This window comes from Ictidomys tridecemlineatus, chromosome 9, assembly GCF_052094955.1.
Source record: "Ictidomys tridecemlineatus isolate mIctTri1 chromosome 9, mIctTri1.hap1, whole genome shotgun sequence".
NCBI lineage: Eukaryota > Metazoa > Chordata > Mammalia > Rodentia > Sciuridae > Ictidomys > Ictidomys tridecemlineatus.
Window position 1 is genome coordinate 35,769,994 of NC_135485.1, and position 20,850 is coordinate 35,790,843.

Consider the following 20,850-nt stretch of genomic DNA (forward strand, 5'->3'; position numbering starts at 1 on the left):
TAGTCTAGTGTGCATTACTTCTATTATGAGGGGGGAATATTTATCCAAAAAAAACAAATTCCAGCATCAAAAAGCATCAAAATTTCTAACCTTAAAGGCCAGTTGATCCCAGTTCCAAAAATAACAGATCTACCTGAAGGAAGAAGTCAACAGATCTAAGCCCCACAATAAACAGAATCTGGAATAAGTCCTGAAGCTTTATGTTATTCTGGAATGTCTGAGCAGAAAAGTAAGTTTCACCTTCCTTAATATATGCCATGTTTTCATAATCACAAGGTTTGGCTTCTGTTCTAGCAGAGATTAGCAGCTAAAAGCTGGATCCAGCAGCTGGCTGGCAACTGTAATGGATTTGACTACAGATACTCCTTTTCCCTTCTCCAACAGAAAAGCAGTTGCTCTAAAGTAAATGGAGTCCCTAAAACATAACTGATGCTTTTTTTTCCATTCATTCCCTAAATATTTACTGAGTGCTTATCTACTCAGTCTCTAGGCCAGAACATTTTAGAATTTCAGTATACAAAGAGGATAACTGAGACAATCTAACAATGTTTTCCCCATCATTGGCTTTACATTTTACTGAGATATAGGCAATAAAGACAAAAGGTAAAAGAAGTATATTACTCTCAGCAGGATAGTCAGTTAATAATCTGATTGCTGATACTAAAGCACAAACCAAAAGATGTGAGAGAGCAAACTATATAAATTCCTAGATGAAGAGCAGAAGTGTTGAGAATAGTTAAGAATACAGTAGTTAGTCTGCAGATGTAATGCAATGCTTTTGAAGACCTAAAGATTTTGAATTTGAGTATGGTAGAAAGTCATCAGAGGGTTTTATACAGAGGTAATGGAATATTAACATTTTAGATAGAACTTTCTGGCCACATGAAGCAAAGCTAAATGGAGATAATTCTCTATGTAAGAAGTTGAAGGATAATGTAAGATTTCAGGCTAGAGATAATTATGGCTTAAATTAATGTGGTGACACTGAAAATGAAGAAGAGCAGTCAGATTGAAAATAAATTTCAAAAGTTGTAGAACCAACAGTTTTGCTGACATGGGATGTGAAACAAGAGTGACAATGGGAATTGCAACTAGATGTTACCGTACAATTGAAGAAGAACACTAGTAGACATACATTTGGCAGAGAAAAATCAAGAATTCAAGTTTAGATATATTAAATTTAGGTAGGCAGCTGGATATGAATCAAAATTCAATGTAAGAATTCAGGCCAGGTCTTAGAGAATTTGTGTAGTCTTTAGCATATGGATGGTAACTAACAGATTATGTAATGAATAAACTTACCTTAAGAAAAAAAGAGGACAAAAGACAGAGTCTTGGTATTTCAACCTTTGGAGTTCAGAATGAAGAAGAGGATCTAGCAGAAGGGCTGAAAAGAAACAGCAATAAGATAAGGGGAAAATTAGGAGAACAATATTCCAAAAGTTATCTGAACAAAGTGTCAAAGATGTACTTTTAATAACACAACTGTCTAAAGTTTCCATTTCACATTTTTTACCTCAGAGCCTTACAAACAGATATTTCCATAGGTTCAATTTAAATTTTCCGTTTGAAATCTATGTAGTGGACTAAGGAATGTCTCCACATTCCTGATTATTTTGTTTAACTCTTAGCCCACCGTTGCTTCTTTCCTTTTATTCCATTATTTCCCTTTTATGTCATTAGGGAACAGCAGTGGAATAAAGCAAATGCTAAAAGAGACCACAAATTTTTCAGGGTAACATCCTGAAAGCTGGGCTTGGTTGTGAGCATTATTAAACCAAATTAAATTTCAGGCATGCTATTGTGATGCAGTGAAGAGAAAATGAGTCTCACATATAAGCAGGCTTTCTTTTGTTCCAGCTCTGTGCAATGGACATCTTACGTATTCATTTATTTCCCTGCTCTTTTACCCTATTCACTTAAGTGTATTTTTAGATATCACTGGGCATCCTTCAGGAGAGGCAAATTCTAAGAACTATATTTGAGTATAACCCACAGATTCCAAAGAACAATCTACTTAACTCATGTCAAAAGAAAAAAGAGATTACATTTTTCCCACAGAAGTCAAGGACTCCTGCTTGTTAACTGCAGTAGCTCATCAGTGAGTTTTCCTGACTTTGATGTTAACTGCAGGGACTATCCGTATAAATGTGATAGATTATTCTACAGACTAAAATGAAAATGAAATAAATGTTGCACTGGTCTTTGACTGGACTTCACTGATATTTTGATAAAGTTAGCAGGACAATTCCATCAGAAATGTAACATAAGTTAATATGTAAACAGTAGAGACAGACATCTTTTGAATCAATATCATACATCTTCATTGTTATTATTCATGATGGAATTTATGGCACATTTTATAAAACATGCTTATTGACCTGGCCATGAAACAGAAACTGAAGCATGTGTATGCGTTGCTTGAATACTAGTTACTTTGAGGACTTGCCATCATCTTATATGGAAGATAGAGGTCGGGGCATATGAAAAGGTAATTTTCATTTTCTTCCCCATATCAACCTTAACAAATACCAAAAAAAAATTCTTATAAAAAGAGAAAGTCAAAGCATCATATATCTTCAGATAATAAGGTCTGGAATAGGTGGTTGTATCCCCAAGACCACAATCTATATTTGGTATGGTGTTTCATTGTTATGGAAATCATTTTTTTCAAGGGCAAACAAGATTTGAAAATATCTACAAACTTAAATAGGTTCCTCAGGTGAAGGCTGTCTTAGAGACTTAACCTTAATAAGAGTATACTGATTATCAATGAGATATAGTATTTCATGTCTTCCAAACTTATTTGGCTATAAAAATCCTTTCATTTCGTAGTCTCTTACAAGATTAGTGTTCATGGGAAAGTTCTTGAAAATATATTAACACACATGTTCTCCATTATACTATGCAACTGGAATTCTCTATTGAGTTTTCACAGACTTTTGTCCCACTTTGATGTTCACACTGTTTTAAAAAAATCTTCATTTTCATTCTTTGGTGTTGAACTGTTCAGATTATGCTAGAAAAATCTCCATTTATACAAGTTTGTGAATGGTGTAAAAACAAAAATGCCTCCTTCATTTCTTTATTCTCTAAACCCAACATAAAGTGGGGGAGAGGGGGTACTAAATAAATGTAGAATAAATGCATTCAATCATGAATAAATAAATAAATGATTTAATTACTTTTATTAGTGTGGGTCATCTTTTTGTTTTCAGATATCAAGGATCTGGTAAAGTAAAACTGGCTATTGAGGCAGTCATAGCATGGATGAGGGAATGCAAGGAATTTTCAAAATGCTACAGTTTTCCAGGGCTTATTCCTGAACAAGAATGAAACTGAGCAAAATCCTATATATAAAGTCAAAGATGCAGCATTTCCAAAAATAAGTGACAAAGTAGAAGAAACTTCTGCAACCTAACAAATCTGCAAGTCAAAATTACATTTCTTTTCTCCATGGAAGATGTAATAAAATTAAGGAATCAAAGAGTGAGTATCTGGCCACAAAAAAAAAGAAAGAAGAATTATAAAATTAAATTAAAAATTATAAAGGTATTAGAGTCAATTAAAAATTGACTCTAATTGTTTTTTCTACATTTTTTGTATTTGTCATGTTAGTGTGTAATTATAAATATTTACTTTCTTACTTTATATATATATATATTATATATATATTATATATATACTGTTTATATATATTATATATATTTATATATATATTATATATATATTATATATATTATAAATATTTACTTTCTTACTGTTTATATATATAGTTTTGTTTCCATAAATACTCCCCAAATTGTACAAGCTTCAGGCTGCACACACACACAGGCCATTAAAAAAAAAAAAAAAAGGAAAAGAAACCCTGATGTCCCTGAGGGAAAAGTCATTAATTACAAATCACTTCCCTAGAAAATGATTAAAATTAGATTTGAAGCCAGGCTGACTGATCTCAAAAGTTCTTTCTTTTGCATCATCACCACCTTTATCATTTAAACTTGAGTGAGAATAAATTTTATCCCCTCATGAGATCTCCTCAGTTGAAGAACTGAGGAAAAATCCAACTGGGCCTCCAGAGAAGGTAATAACATTAAGCACACACAAGAGGACACTATAAAAACCTGAAAATGAGGATTCCTACTTCACAACTTTGGCTAGAATTGTGCTACTGGTCTCTGTTAAGGGCTGGCCAAAAAGAATTATTTATTGAATAATAAGTAATTATTTATGTTTATGAGCATAAACTCCTATTTTGTCCTTACCCTTGCATTTCTTTAAGTTTGCCTGTGGTTTCACAATCAGCATGCCCATGAGACTATTTGATGAGAAAAAAGAAAAACCTACAGTATATCCTCTGTTTGTGGAAATCTCTATCTCAGAGGGGCCAACCTACTTTTATTTCTGGATTCTTATTATTATTGTGGTGGCTGTGGTACTGGTAAATGCACCCAGTGGCCATATCATGAATTAAAAACTGAATAAATGCAATAAATAATTAAAGCTAGCTTTATGTATTCTAATAAGTCTATTGGATTGCTTCCTAAAACAATTACGCCAGTAATATAGAATGGTTACAAGAGGCAGATAGTCAAGCCAGTCACACTTGAGATTTAATCATTTTCTGGAAGATTCACAGTTGCTCAGCTATTAAAGCTAGTGGAAAAATCTTCCTCTAGGGACTGTTTTCCTGATTCATTTTGTACCACTCAAGTACGGGTACACACACACACACACACACACACACACACACACAAATGGACTAAAAGCACAAAGTTCTATAATAGGAATAAACCTCAAAACACCTAATTCACAGTTTGGGGCAATCGAATGTTGTCTTTTTTGCCAAATAGCTAGCAACAGGCACCCCTTGCTTTTATTAATGCAGTTCAGCTGATATGAGCAGACAAAATTGAAAGAGAAGGAGAATGTGCTTTATCATCTGTAGCCGAATTTCAATTTTCTCTTTCAAGTACAGTTGAATGCATTTTCTTTGCAACCCAAAGACAGAAGATCTTGATTACTGTTGCAAGAATAATCTCAGCCTTTGTGTGAGGAAGATAGGGAAAATAAATAGTCTCTCTGGATGATGTGTCAGCTTGTGAATTTACAAAACAAGATATATTCTTGGAGGTAGGGAAATTAAATTAAGGTGAAATGGTAGGCCCATTAAAATGACAATTGAAGGCTTATTTTGTAGTCTATGGCTGGCTTCCCAATTGTCCTCTATTTTAGCCTTACCCCAGGGGCACAGACAACTGAACCAGAAACAAACAGGGTCAAGACAGGGGCAACTGTCTGGGAATACAGGTCACTCAGGCTGTGGACCCTGTCATGAACTGCTAGCTCTTTTGTAAAATTAAGGATCTGATTCCCTTCTCCCCAGCCACCAACCTTGTTTTAGGTTTCAAGACCAAAAGAAAAAAAAAAAAGAGTTGACATCTCTACAGAATTCTTCTCATTTTTATCCATATAAAAACAGATCAATCCAACATGTGTTTAGTTGGCTTCTTTTCTCTTTGTATCAGGAGAATTAGACAAAGCTTTATTTCTCCTGAGTCACCTTTATCCCCAATCAACAAACAACACTTGGGTTTCTACTAAGAAACATTATTTCATGACACCCAGTAGGATCAGAAAATACTAATTTAGATACCAGCTAATTATTGTCCCTTCTTAAGTGTTCTGCCTCATATACCCCTAAGATGGTATCTCTAGAGAGTTGCCAACTAAGTACTGCTTTTTCACCTCCATCTATACTCCTACTTCTCTGCCCTCTCCACTGCTCAAATTAAGTAGCCAATTCCCAATTTATCTAAGAAATTAGTATGAATAAATGGGTGACTATAGTTTAAACTGCCTACTGCCATGGGCAAAACAGCTCAGATCTCTAATGCATACCCTACCCTCCCACTCTGGATAACAGTGTCAACCAGATTAGTGAGGATTTCTCAGATTTCATTTTCTTTTACCTCACATAAAAATTTCATAATGCTGACTACATAACTTTTACATCACGATTTCTTCCCCTTCCTCAACAGTACTAGTATGTTTTCGGACCTCTGGCTTTGTTTTTCTCTTAACCCCCCTGTAGGTTTTCTCCAAAGACTACTCCTTGGCCTTAAAATATGAAGGCATGATGCAGCAGGCCAATAATCCCAGCATCTCCGAACAATGAGGCAGGAGGATGGAAGGTTTAAAGCCAGCCTCAGAAACTTAGGGAAGCCCTAAGCAACTTAGCAAGACCCAGTCTCTTAATGAAATATAAAAAAGGGCTGGGAAAGTAGCTCAGTGGTTAGGCACCCCTGAGTTCAATTCTGGTAACAAACAAAAAACCCTGAAGGCCTTACTGTTGTGACTATCATCAGCTTTAGACTGGTGAACTTTTAATATTTCTTTATCTCTGCCTACCATTTCAGTACCATATGTTCATATCTAGAACATTTTTTTCCTAGATATACTCACTGACCAATATCCAAATATGAATAAAAACTAATTTGTCCATTTCCTTTCCAAATTAGTATTCTCTTGTCCAAAATAATTAGTTCTGAATTACCTCTTTCTTTGCATTCATAAATTAAGTCTATAAGAAATTTCAACTTTCTTTTCTCTGTTCCAAAAATTAAAATTACATTAGATGTTCTCATCATTTATTTCTTAGATTATTCCAGTATTTTCCTAAATTGGTCTTTCTGACTCAATGATCTCCCCAATTTACCACTGATCCACCTTCCTAAAATACTGTTTATTTTTTTTTACTTTCCTCTTGAAATCTATGTTAATCCCACATTGCCAAAAACAACCAGTTCAATTCTTTGATGTAATTTCATATGCTCATTATTACCAGCATATATCCTTCTGTACACTAATCAATGAATTAATCCATGAATCACTGTGACTGAGTATAAGCTTATTATGAAGGCAAGCGATATTTATCACATAACCTCTTGTTCATCACTGAACTGTTCTACTTACATGGATAAAAGTGTTAACAAAGCATGGATTCAAGAAATGGTCCTAGTCCATATTAGTTTCCATACATGATACACTGTCTTCATTCATTCTTATACAAACTAGATCCAACTCATGTGATTTCTCTTCCAAAAAAAAATTACAAATTACTTCAACAAGCCTGTATTGATCCTTCTTCTCTTTCAACACCAGCAACCTCAAAATCCCATTTTATACTATATACTAATAATTCCATCTGTAGTAGCCTTGTCTTTCCAACTAAGTTCTGTAGTACCCTATTTTAAAAAGTGTCATAGTATTAAAAATAAAATAAAAATATTTGAAGCAATAATTGAAATCTAAGAGATGGATTAAGAAAAGCAAGTGAAATAGAATTTATCTCCTGATTATTGGGTTTAACTACTAGGAAGACAAGAGATTAAGTCTCAGTGTCTTGATAGGCATAAAATCCATTTCAATAGAGCTATGGAGAGAATAGAAACTTTTTTATTGACTTTATTTTTTAAAATACATGACAGTGGAATGTATTACAATTCTTATTACACATATAGAGCACAATTTTTCATATCTGTATATAAAGCATATTCATACCAATTAATGTCTTTATACATGTATTGTTTTTGTTGCATTACAATTCTTATTAAACATATTTACCACAATTTTTCATATCTGTTTATATATAAAGTAGGTTGACACCCAATTTGTGTCTTCATACATGTATTTTGGATAATGATGTCCATCACATTCCACCATCCTTGCTAATCCCTTGCCCCCTCCCAATCCCTCCCTCCCCTCTTCCCTCTATAATTCATCAATTGATCCCATGTTCCCCCTCCCTACCCCACTATGAGTCAGCCTCCTTATATCAGAAAAACATTCAGTATTTGTTTTGGGAGGGATTATCTAACTTCACTTAGCATTATCTTCTCCAACGCCATCCATAAACACTGATGTGGCTATGTCCCTGTAGTATGCCCATATCTCTCACCATGCACAAAACTTAACTCAAAATGGATCAAGGACTTAGGAATTAAACCAGAGATTCTACGTCTAATAGAAGAAAAAGTAGGCCCTGTTCTTCATCATGTGGGATTAGGCCCCAGCATCCTTAAATAAGACTCCTATAGTGCAAAAATTAAACCAAGAATCAATAAATGGGATGGAATTAAACTACAAAGTTTCTTCTCAGCAAAAGAAACAATCTGTGAGATGAACAGAGAGTCTACATCCTGGGAGCAAATCTTTACCCCTCACACACAGATAGAGCACTAATCTCTAGGTTATATAAAGAACTCAAAAAGCTAAGTACCAAAAAAACAAATAACCCAATCAACAAATGGGCCAAGGACCTGAAGAGACATGTCTCAGAAGAGGATATACAATCAATCAACAAATATATGAAAAAATGCTCATCATCTCTAGCAATCAGAGAAATGCAAATCAAAACTATTCTAAGATATCATCTCACTTGAGTCAGAATGACAGCTATTATGAAGACAAACAACAATAAGTGTTGGCGAGGATGTGGGGGGAAAGGTACACTCATACATTGTTGATGGTACTGCAAATTGGTGCAGCCAATATGGAAAGCAGTATGGAGATTCCTTGGAAATATGTAAATGGAACCACCATTTGACCCAGCTATCCCTCTCCTCGGACTATACCCAGAGAATGGAAACTTAACTGCACATCAAGACAGGCTTAAAAACCACAGTTTCATTTCTGTGGCTGCGTGTATATTTGATACCTGTGGGAAAGTGCTCTTTCATCAAAAAGAGAGAGCCAGTGAAATAAGAGAGAGGGAGTGAGTTGGAGCTAAATAGTGACCTTCTGTGAGAAACTGTATACACTTCTCTGTAGTCTCAAGGCTTATGATTGACACCATCCAATCTAAATTTAAGCTACAAATTCATTTCATAAGTGAAATGAATAAATTTTACAGTAATTTCAATTTTTAATGATTCCTTCTGAAACATTAGAATATAGGTAATGTTTAAATCTTAAAATAATAAGTATACTATTATAACACCCACCATGGAGACTACTTGCTATGCCTCAGAAATAACAAAAAATATGTAATAAATATATGAATATCTGTATTCCTAGAAAAAATCCAAGCCTCCTTAAACGTGGAAATGCATTCACTATAAAGTCAGAGAATTCTTTCATTTCTCTTGGAAACATTTTCATATATCATAGGATTAAATTTGTAGCCATCTGCTTTCCTAATGATAGAACTAACTGCTATGAGCTAATATTAAATCCAGCTCTCTCAAAATCAAAGGGTCATATACTGCAGTAAGTACCTTGGTACTTAGTAGAGTTCTGGGGTGGGGGGCAATTCCTAGATATTTAAACTTCAAGAAGGAATGAGACTCAAGACACAGAAACACCTGTAAGACTGACACACACACACAACTATGTTACTCCATTAGGGCTGAAGGTGTGAGGTAGTGCAGTGGTAGAGTGCTTGCATAGCACATGTGAGGGTCTAGCTTCAATACCCAATATTAACCAGGCGAGGTGGTGCACATCTGTAATCCAGCAGCTCAGGAGGCTAAGGCGGTTCAAAGCCAGCCCCATTGACTTAGCAAGGCCCTAAGCAACTTAGCAAGAGCCTTTGTCAAAAAAATAAAAATAAAACAGGCTGGACATGTGGCTCAGGATTTAAACACCCTGGGTTCAATCCCTGGTTCAAAAATGTGTGTGTGTGTGTGTGTGTGTGTGTGTGTGTGTGTGTGTAGACACACATATATATATGTATACACACATGACAATAACAACAACAAAAGGTCTAAGAAGAACCTTTGTAGGATCTCCTTGACCTTCAATAAAAAGAAAAATTTATTTCTCTTTTTTCATATATGGGTAGTTTGGCTACTTTATTGAACAACTAACAGTGCTCTCATCATATCACCCAAAATGTAAGACCTGGGGTGAGAAGGAAGGTGGAAGGAGGTGAAATTATTATTAATAAATCTGTCACATACAGCATCTCAAATTCCAAATAAAATTAATAAAGATAAATATTGCTATGTCATCAATGTTTGTGTCCCTCCAAAATTCATAAACATAAAGTGATGATACTTAAGAGGGAGGGCCTGTGGGAGATGATTAGATCATGAGAGCAAAACCCTCATCAGTGGCACTACTACCCTTACCCAGAGTGCTGAGCTTGTTTGCTTAGCCTGTGAGAATACAGGAAGATGATATCATTTATGAGAAAGTAGGCCTTCACCCTACATAAAATCTTAAGTCACCTAGATCTTAAACTCCCAGACTCTAGGACTGTGATAAATTAATTTCCATTATTTGTAAGATATCCAGGTTATGTTATTTTTTATAGCAGCCCAAAGAGATTAACATAAATATTAAAAACCAACATGATGTGAACATTACAGTTTCAGTAATTCTGAAAACCTGGGTACATAACATATAAGATTATTTCATTATAACTTCTGCCTGTGACCATGGAACCTAGCATGAAACTTCAATTTTTGTTTTTAAATTCAGCCTTTCCTATGATTTCTCACTGTTATTTCATTTAAAAATATTTTAAGCATTCAAGAATTAATGGTGATATTCATGTTAACTTTCTTATTTTTATGGAGATATTTTGTGGCAATATAACCTATCATATATTCTCTCAACATAGATTGCCATTGGAGCTGATATTGAAAATAACAGTCTCTCTGGTTGGTGTGATTCCTACCTCAGCTATGAAGCATAATCAAGTTCCAAAATTTTAATTGGAAGATCCTATTATCCTCATCATGAGCTTCCCACCATGATGGATTTGAGTAGGAAAAGTCTATAGTGGGCACTCCTATTCAAGTTCTCAACAATTAAGAGAGGTAAGGCAGCTGGATTAACTGAGATCAAAATATTGCCTCTGTATCTGATAAAGCATACAATGAAGAAAGGAATCTATCTACTGTGATGATTAATTCTGTTGTCAATTTGTGCTAATAGATACTCACACAGCTGGTAAAACACTATTTATGGGTATGTCTGTGAAGGTATTTGCAGAAGAAATTAGTGTGTTAATCAGTAGACTGATAAAATAAGATCCACTCTCACTGATGTAGGTAGACATCATCCAATATATAGAAGAACTGAAGAGAACAAAATGATAGAGGAAGGGTGAATCTGTCACCCTATTCTTGAGCTGGGGCATCTATCTTCTTTGGCTCTCAGACATCAGAGCTTCTGGTCCTCTGGCCTTGAGACTCCAGAATTTATATTAGTAATCTCCCCATTTTTCAGACCTTAGGCAATGGAGTGGAAATTATACCACTTGGTGTCCTGATTCTTGGGCCTTAAGGCTCCAAATGAAATATATTACCAGTTTTCCTGGCTTTCCGTTTTTCTAAGTGTATATATTATGAAACGCCTTGGCATCCATAATGGCATGAGATAATTCTCATTAATAAATATCTTCTCATGTCTATATATGTATATCCTTTTGGTTCTGTTTCTATGGGAAACCTTGAAAATACATCCATGAACAACAAATTTTCTAGTACTGTATCCAAAATTAGAAAGACTTTTCCATTAGTCTCAGAGGTATAATATGGGGACAGTCCTTCTCCTACTCCTACATAGGCTTTCGTTCTGTTTTTGTAGTGTGAGGATCAAACCAAGGGACTCACAGGTGAGAGCCAAGTGACCTATCAATGACCTACATTCTCACCCCCTAATTCTGTCAAATGGGAAAGCAGAGCAACTTCATGAGGACAAATGAATCCCAAGAACAAGAGAAGGAGAAGATCCCAGTTATTTCTTCTAAACTCAACAATCATATAATTCCCTTAATTACTCAGGTAAAAATTATGTCAAGAGGTCAGATATGAGAAGACAATGAATCTTTCATATAAAAGAAACATCAGAAATGATAGAAAGCATTTTACAATTCTTCCCATATACTGTTTCCCTGGATGATGTTCTCTTAAACCATTTGGCTTAATTGTTGAACTTACAATCAGTGAATGGAGCAATTCTCCTTCAGACAAGGAAATCAGCAAATTATCAAGACATTACTCCTTCTAACTTCATGAGTCATCTATCCCAACAATGAATTTGGGTAGCATTCTATGGTCACATTTGGCAGTTAAGATTTTTGAGCTCTGAATCATGAAAATAGGTCAAAAGACTACATTTGTTAAGTTAAATCTGTAGTCATTCTGTAATTAAGGCTGAAAATGTATTCAAAATTCTTTTTCTAATCCAAATTATGACCATTCTATTATCCAGCATAGTCCTTCGCAGGTCCTGAAATGAGATCAAGTGACTTATAAATTCTAAATATAAAATCTGAACATTACAGAGATGTGCCAAAGAAAACAAGCATGTTAAATTATATGTGTTCTCAAGGAGATATGAAAGTGCAAAGATTAAATCACCTAAAAAGTTCAAATTAAAAAAACATTAAAATTCAAAGGAATTAAAGTCTGCAAATTCTTGTGTACTGTAAGTAACACCTTGAAGAAGTTAAAAATCAGAACGCTTAAGTGATGTAAAAAAGATATTACCCAAATTTTTCCTTCTGCTTTCTCTCAGTCAGAGACATTCTCAGTGCCTGAACTAGGCATAGTTCCCTCAGAGATTCAAAAATTGTATATGAAAGACAAGTAACTACATTTCAGCTCACAAAAAGGTGAGTTGATTCTATATAATATTCTATGACCCCTGATAAATAAAAAAAAATGAATCAAAGATATAAATAAATATAAAATAAATAAAAAAGTAAAGCCATTGAAGTACTAAAGCAGACAAATTCCTTTATAAATATGAAATGAGAAAGACATTTCTAAATATAACTCAAAACCCAGAATATAAAGGAAAATAATGATAAAGTTTTCTACATTAGAAAAATAAGCAATGTTACAAGAAAAATGACACATTTGCAGGAAAATACTTAAAATCCACATCACAAAAAAAAATCCATCTCCTTACATATACAAAAAATAGTCAGAAAGCAAGTGAAAATTTTTTTAAAAACTACACTAAAAGCTTCCTAAAAATGAGCAATCTGAGAGTCATTTCACATAAAAAGGAACTAAAGGCCCTTACAAAAATAGTTAAATCATTCACATCTTATTGTTACATAATAAGTAAAAAATTAAAACAAGACAATATTTTTCATTTATCAAATTGTCAAAAATCCAAACATTAATTAATACTCTGTTGATGAGGCTATGAAGAAGCAGGCTTCAAGCAAAATGAACGATGGTACAACACTTACTGAGAAGAATTTGGTAATATATAAGCAACAACACATGCATGTATTTTTTATTTATTTATTTATTTTTTTGCTGTTGTTGTTCTAGGAAAGTCTACCTCAAGGAATTTCTACTATAAACTTACCTATCAAAAATGACATATACAGGGGCTAGGGTTGTGGCTTAGCAGTAGAATGCTCACCTAATGTGTGGAGCACTGGGTTCAATCCTCAGCACCACATAAAAATAAAATAAAAGTATTGTGTCCAAGTAAAACTAAAACAAAATATTTTTTAAAATGACATATACAACTTTATTTATCATTGTACTATTTATAATTGTAAAAGAATAGAAGTCATCAAGTATCTCTTAACAGGGAACTATTTAAGTAAAGTATGATACATTCACATAACAAAATATTAATGTCATGCAGCTTTAAAAAAAGGAAGTATTCTACATATTGGTATAGAAATATTTCTAAAATATGCAGTTAATAGCGTGGGGGACAAGTAGCAGAGCAGTGTAAAAATTGCTTTTGTGGGGAAAAAAAGAATAATAAAGAGTGTATATTCATATTCACACATACCATGTTTACAAACATGACACAAAAGAAATATACAGAATAGCAGAACCTACTAAATGGTTTACCTGTATACTTCTGACCCTGAATCTCTGGGTATCTTTCTCCCACTTACAAATTAAAATCTTTTTGAACCTATCCTTAAAATGTAGGAATTATAGGAATTTTTACTTCAGGTTTCATACCTGATACAAATGAGTCAACATTTATAAAATAGCATACACAGAACAGTACTGAGTATTTAATAAGCTTTATAGAAAAGTTTATTTAAACAAAATTTGTAGGGATGGGTAGAGATCTGAACAGAAATAAGATTTATCAATATATGCTTGCTTATATCATTTTAGTTTCTTAACTATTTGGATGTATTGTTCAAAAACAATATTAAAAACTTAACAAAATTGGGTCTACATCCATGAAATTTAAACATAAGCCATTCACATCTCCAAGAAAAATTATCCCAAGGAAGACTGTATTCTTAGCAATCAGGACTAAATGATATCTAAAGGAAAAAGAGGGCACAAAAATAATGTTGGTTTCAGCCTCCCCTATCTACAATAGGTTAACTATGACACCATGGATTCATGAAATCTGAGAGGAAAATGAACTTTGCATACTGTTAACAATATGAAATGAAAATTGAAATATTTCTGTTTTTCAGAAAAATTTACAATAAAGATGACCTGGTTTCACTTAAGAAACATTTTCTTCCTCTATAGCATGTTTAAAATATCTCTTCATTTCCATTCCCTTTTGGAGCTCCCAGTTTCTAGTGTTCTGTTGCTCCTGGAAAAGACTCTATTCTCCAAAACAGAGCCTACTATCTCCAGTAAGCAGCTATTTTCAATCCTATACCATAGTGGCTCTTTCCACTGCCTCTTGTTATGGAATTGCTAAACTGGTGAAACCTGCCTCTTGGGGAGGGTTTCCGTCTGATCCCATTTGTTTTGGCTGGAAAATCACTTGCAACAGATTCCTGAACTGAAGCTGCAATTGATGTTTCTGAAGCCTGAGCCCCCAGGGAACCAGTGAGAACTAATCCTTCTTCCATTGCTCCTTTAGGCACCATCTTTTATCACTGAATTGTTCAGACCTTGAACAGCCTTTTTTTTTCTGCTACGTATTTTTCTGCAGCAAGAAAAATACCTCTAGTTTTTATTTTCTTCTATTCTTCTACATTTTTCAGAAAATTTAAAAATTTTAAGTATTTAATCTTAAAAAGTTGAGTTTTTAACTGCTTAACCTGCTCATTAATTTAATCTCTTCTCCAACAGATTATTCATTTGCTGGAAATGATAACTTACTTTCCTTTTTCTTTCCCCCTTAAACCGTCATTTTTTGTTAGCAAGAAACTCCCATGTTTCTTAAATTGCTGAGTCTTCTCTACCAACAACAAAATAACTTAATTATGAGTTTAATAAAAGCACCTATTGCTCAAACAAATCTTTTCCTCTCCATCTCATTGGGATATATGATTCCACAGAAGAACTTTTCTCCATCAGACCAACATCTTGCCTATCCAAAATTTAATTTATATTTTCTTGCCTGCTTCTTGCAATATGACTCATCTTGCTGAGTCTTTTCTTGATTCTCAATCCTTGGGAATGTTTCTACAAAGCACAAAATATATCTGTATTTAAACTACAATAGTTACATTACCTTTTAAATCACCTAAAGATACTTAGTGTACTCTAGAGACCTTCCTACTCTTCCCCAATCTTTATGAAACATTTCTAATGGCCTTTAATATCACCATTTATCTGTGATCTCAATATAGTTTCTTACTTTCTGAATTTCTTTGAAGGAGTCATTTCATTTGAGAGTTTAGCTCTTTTTTATTAATTGAGGGCCAGTACCTTATTTCAATCTAGTAACAACTAAGCATCTCCTGTTTCATATATGCTGTTGTACAGCATTTTGATCTCCTTTAATCTCTTTCTCTTATAGATGTCTACTTCAATTTCATTTTCAATTCTCATTTTCTGTGTCACTCCAGTAAGTCTATTCTCTAATTTCCCAAGTTTCCTTCTAAAATAAAATAACCATTTCCTCCAGCTCTAACCTCTTTTAATATTTCTAACATTCTTCTATTCCTCTATATTAACAATGTAGCATATTCCTACACAAAACTGAAATCCAGAACCAGAATATTACAATCATCAGCCATTTTACTTGCTCTATTAGCAATAGTTTTTGCAATAATTCTATTGTTTCTCATTCTCAGGTTAAGAAGAAGGTATGTGCTTTTCTCAGAATGCCCAAATTCTTTCTAAATGGAATCATATTTTCATAATATGATAACCTATACACCTCCTATGGTTGGAGTCACAATCTGGATCTCATTGATCAGAATTATTGCCAAATACAGAATTATCAGATTCAAAACTAACTCGAGATCAAGAAGTTGGAACAAATTTTAAATCTATATACAAGTTATTACAGTTCCCTCTCTTGGTCTGAAGGAAAGACAATATGAATGAAAATCAGAATATGAGCAAACTTTCTACACCCCCTACACAGGCCTGGAAAAAACTGCTGGAGATAGGAAAAATACTTTGAGATCTAAAAGCTTTATATACAAAAAGACTCTATCATCAAACCTTTTTTTCAGACTCCACAGGAAAAAAAAATCGTACCTGCAGATTTTAAGGCCAAGCATCAACAATCATTTAATTAGGACCCATTTAATAAAGATGTCTCAGCACTCCTGGTCAGTTTTTGTTTGCTGAGACGCTCTAAACTGGCTTTTTTTTTTTTTTTTTTAAGCCCAAGGCAGGCAACTCTGCTTCTTCTACAGAAAAGAATATTTGCTATTATACAATAACCACTCTCTGTGGACAAAATCGCCATCGCTACAACTCAACTACAACTGAAAACGTAGTCAGTGAATAGCCTAATTCTGCCAAAGAACAAAGCCATGCCAGGGTATAAAACTCCACAAATGACTCTGCCACGAAGAACTCCTCTTTTTCTTACTCCATGCCTAAATGTGTGTGGAAATCCAAAATATAACGTCTCTCTTACCCCTCAGGGAAAATTTTTTAAAAAATCAAAAAAAGTGAAGTAGTAATGAGAACAAAATATTTTCATATAACTGCTTGAGCTTAGACTGAAGCTTATCACTGTGCACTTAATTAAACTGACCCCAGAAAGAGACTTACCAACGACTTAACAGGCAGCAGCGAAAGAAGATGGCGGACAGTCAATTCTGGTCTGTTTGTTTTCCACCTGAAGGGGCTAGAGTAAAGTAGACACTTCCTGCGGGCAACTCCCGCTTAAGAGGAAAGGGAGGAGCCAGACATGCATGCAAACGTTCTCCCTCCAAATTGACCAATCAGGTGACTGGTTGCCACCTCCACCAGAAAAAGTAGAGACATTAGGAGTGTTACTCTAATATGTGTCCGGCTGTAATGACGGAAACCACAGAACTGAATATATTATTCCTTCCTTGAGCAAAACACACAGTCTGTCCTTTGGGATGGCTTCCTTTTATATCACAACAGTGTTGGCCAGCTCATGAACTCTTTCTCGGAATTTGTAGTTTTGTGTAACTTGATCTTTTGGAGGGGACATTTAAGATCCCCTGCAACCCCAAACAAGCTATAGGTGTTTCGTAGTGTATTTGACCTCTCTGAAGTATACCATGACACTAGTTATGGCAATCATGTAATATTTCTTCTGAATAGTTCAAAGTGGAAGGAGCAATAAAATTAATTACAATTATATGGATTATTTTTTGAATCCATATAATTTTGAAATTTTTATACTAGTTGACCAATAAAAAGTGCGGTTCAAATTCATTTTTAAAAAGGAAACTATTCTAAGAACTGAAATAGCATAACTGTGTATTAAAGCAAAAGCTTTTTAAAAATCCATTTTGATAATAAAAACATTAAAAATAACATTGGATGTTAATTCTTGCAGTTTTCTGATGTATTTAAATTAGTTTTTCAACCTTGTTTTTATAATTGGGTCATTAATACTTTCTGAAGAGTGCATTTTTATGTGATGTTTCTAAATTTTTAATTTCCTATAGACTTAACACATATACATGGTTGTTATATATGGAATTTTTTGTTATTATCAATTAACTTTTCATTGTAATTTATAATATTTTAAATTGAAATATAAGCTCAGAGAAATTCTGCTAAACAGAAAATGTCATTTCTCTTTTTTCGAATTGAAATATGTAATTTTTGCACCTCAAATATTCTTAAAAATAGGGTTTTTTTTATTCCTCTATTCAGAGTACCTATCTTTAGCAAATAGTTGTATAAGGCAAACTTTATAAAGTGTTTATAATTCTTCCAAAGGTCTTGCCAAATTTAGATCCTGCACATCAGAAAGCCATTTAAATTTTTTTATCTGAGAATGTGAATTTATGCAAATTATAATAAGAACCTTAAAAAAACTTCTTCGTGCAAGTTTGAAATATTCCAAAATAAAATTATAGAATTTCAAAATTAAGTTATTATGTTATTTAAGAGTCAATTAAATTTATTCATCATATTCCATGACTTTCAGTGGTAAATTTAAATGTCTTCCTGTGGCACAGACATTATTTACAATAACTAAAATTTGGAAAATCTTCAAAACATGAATTTTATTGGCACAAAAGTTAAATTCTTTGATTAAAATTTCCAAATGATTTTTAATACAAGTTTGGCAAAAAAATTATGTCTTGTGTAATAAAACGTAATACCTTTTAGACCATTTAAGTTTACTTACAAAGTGATTGTTTAAATGATCAAAAATTTCAAAATCCTATTTAGAAGCAGCACAAGGAGAAATTGTGCTATTGTTTTTGGTATTCAATTCTACTTTATTACAAAAAAGTTTTTAGTTTAATTAACTTAATGTTAACATACAACATTATGAATTTTTAAAAACACAGTTTCTATTTCAATTATAATTTGGGTAAATTTATGAATTATGTGTATATATTATATGTATATATATTATCTATATAATATATATTATATGCATATAATATATATATTATATGTATATATATTATATCCAATTATAAGGACATAATTATTCCATTGGTTTCTCAATATAATATTAGTATTTATTTTACTATGGCCTGTGTTCTGCCCAATTCAAATTTATATGAAACTGCAAATAATTTTAGTTTAATTTTTTTTGATGGGAGAAAGTACTGGGGATTGAACCCAGATGTAATTAACCACTGAGCCACATACCCAGCCCTTTTTTATATTTTATTTAGAGATAGGATCTTGCTGAGTTGCTTAGGGCTCCGCCAAGTTGCTGGGGCTGAATTTGAACTCATGATCCTCCTATCTTAGCCTCCCGAGCTGCTGGGATTACAGGGATGGCTCATGTAAACCCACTATGGTATTACATGGTGGCTCATCACCATGTTCAGCTTAGTTTAAATATTATCTGCACTGAATATAAAATTACATTTGTAGGCTCTCAAAGCACAGGAACAAAACCCAAAATAGACATGAGATTAAATATAACTAAAAAGATTCTGCACAGCAAAGGAAACAATCATCTGAGTAAAGAGGCAACAAACACAATGGAAGAAAATATATTCAAACTATGTATATGTCAAAGGATTAATATCTAGAATATATAAGGAATTCCAAGAACTCATTCACACAAAGCAAATAACCCAATTAGAAAATGAGCAATAGACATTTCTCAAAAGAACACATACAAATGCAAGTGGCCACAGGTATATGAAAACATGCTCAATATCACTAATCATCAGGGAAATGCAAAACAAAACCACAATGAGATATCACCTCACTCCAGTTATAATGGCCATTATCAAAAAGAGTAAAGATAACAAGTGTTGCCAAGATTGTGGAGAAAAGGGAACCCTTGAATGTTGTTGGTGGGAATGTAAATTAATACAACTATTATGGAAAACGTGGAACTTCCTCAACAAACTTAAAACAGAACTACCATATGATCCCACAATCCCACTACTGGTGTATATGTTCAAAAGAAATGAAATCATCATGTTGAAGATATATCTGCACCCCCTATGTTTCTTGCAACACTATTCATAATAGCTGAGAAATGGGAATAACTTAAGTGTTCATTAAGTAATGAATGGATTAAAAAATGTAGTACATCCACACCACATGATATTATTCAGCCTTCAAAAAAAAAAAAGAAATTCTGTTATTAGGACAACATGAATGAAACTGGAGATCATTATGTAAAATGAAATAAGCCAGGCACAAAAAAGACAAATACTGCAGGTTCTCACTTTTATGTGGCATATTAAATATTGATCTAATATAAATTGAAGTTAGAATGTTGGTTATCAGAGGCTATGGAAAGTAGGGGATAGGGAAAAATGGGGAAACTTTGAGTAATTGGTATCAATATACAGTTAGGAGTTAGAAGTTATGGCTCGGTCATTCCACAGTGGAGTAACCATAGATAATGAAAATGTTTGTATATTTCAATAAGTTAAAAGAAAGGATTCTGAATTTTGTCACCATCAAGAAATGATAAATATCTTAGAAGATCCATATATTCAACCCAATTTAAATGTGCAATGTATACATGTGTTGAAATATCACATGGTACCCAATTAATATGTGCATTTTTATGTTCTTATATGTCAGTTAAATATAGAAAAATTAAGAAGAAAAACCAAAAGCTGATAGTACCACAGAAGGCAAAAATGAGATTTCCAAAAGCATATGTAGAAGATAAATTTATCAAAAAATTTAGGAAAAAAACGACATTGAAAATACATATGACATCTAATTATAAAAGTGCTTTTAATTGTAAAAAAAATACATAAACTTCAAAGAAAATATGTAAAAGTAACACAGCGAATTAAAGGAAACATATCTCAAAAGAACAAAAATAATAAAAAGTAATCATAAAACCTTGAAAAACAACTGAAACAAGTATAATATGTGATTAACATGATTGCTGTATAAGAATTCATTAAAATTGAATAAGAGGAAAAACTTCTGATAGAAATGTAGACAGAGGTCTGGGGTTGTGGCTCAGCTGTAGAGAGCTTGCCTAGCCCGTTCGAGGGCCTGGGTTCGATCCTCAGCACCACATAAGAATCAACAA

At 33.3% G+C, this 20,850-nt stretch overlaps 1 protein-coding gene across 3 annotated transcripts in view; it reads right to left on the reverse strand.

The window, feature by feature from the left end:
- Positions 1-17,085, reverse strand: part of Cox7b2 (cytochrome c oxidase subunit 7B2) — a 138,740-nt gene extending 121,655 nt beyond the window's left edge. For all 3 annotated transcript variants that reach the window (XM_040292478.2, XM_040292476.2, XM_040292475.2), the window contains exons 1-2: positions 16,935-17,085; positions 1,303-1,387 (exon numbers count right to left, since the gene is read on the reverse strand). The gene's annotated coding sequence lies outside the window, so the exon portion shown is untranslated. The remainder of the gene's footprint in view (positions 1-1,302; positions 1,388-16,934) is intronic.
- Positions 17,086-20,850: the final 3,765 nt, after the last annotated feature.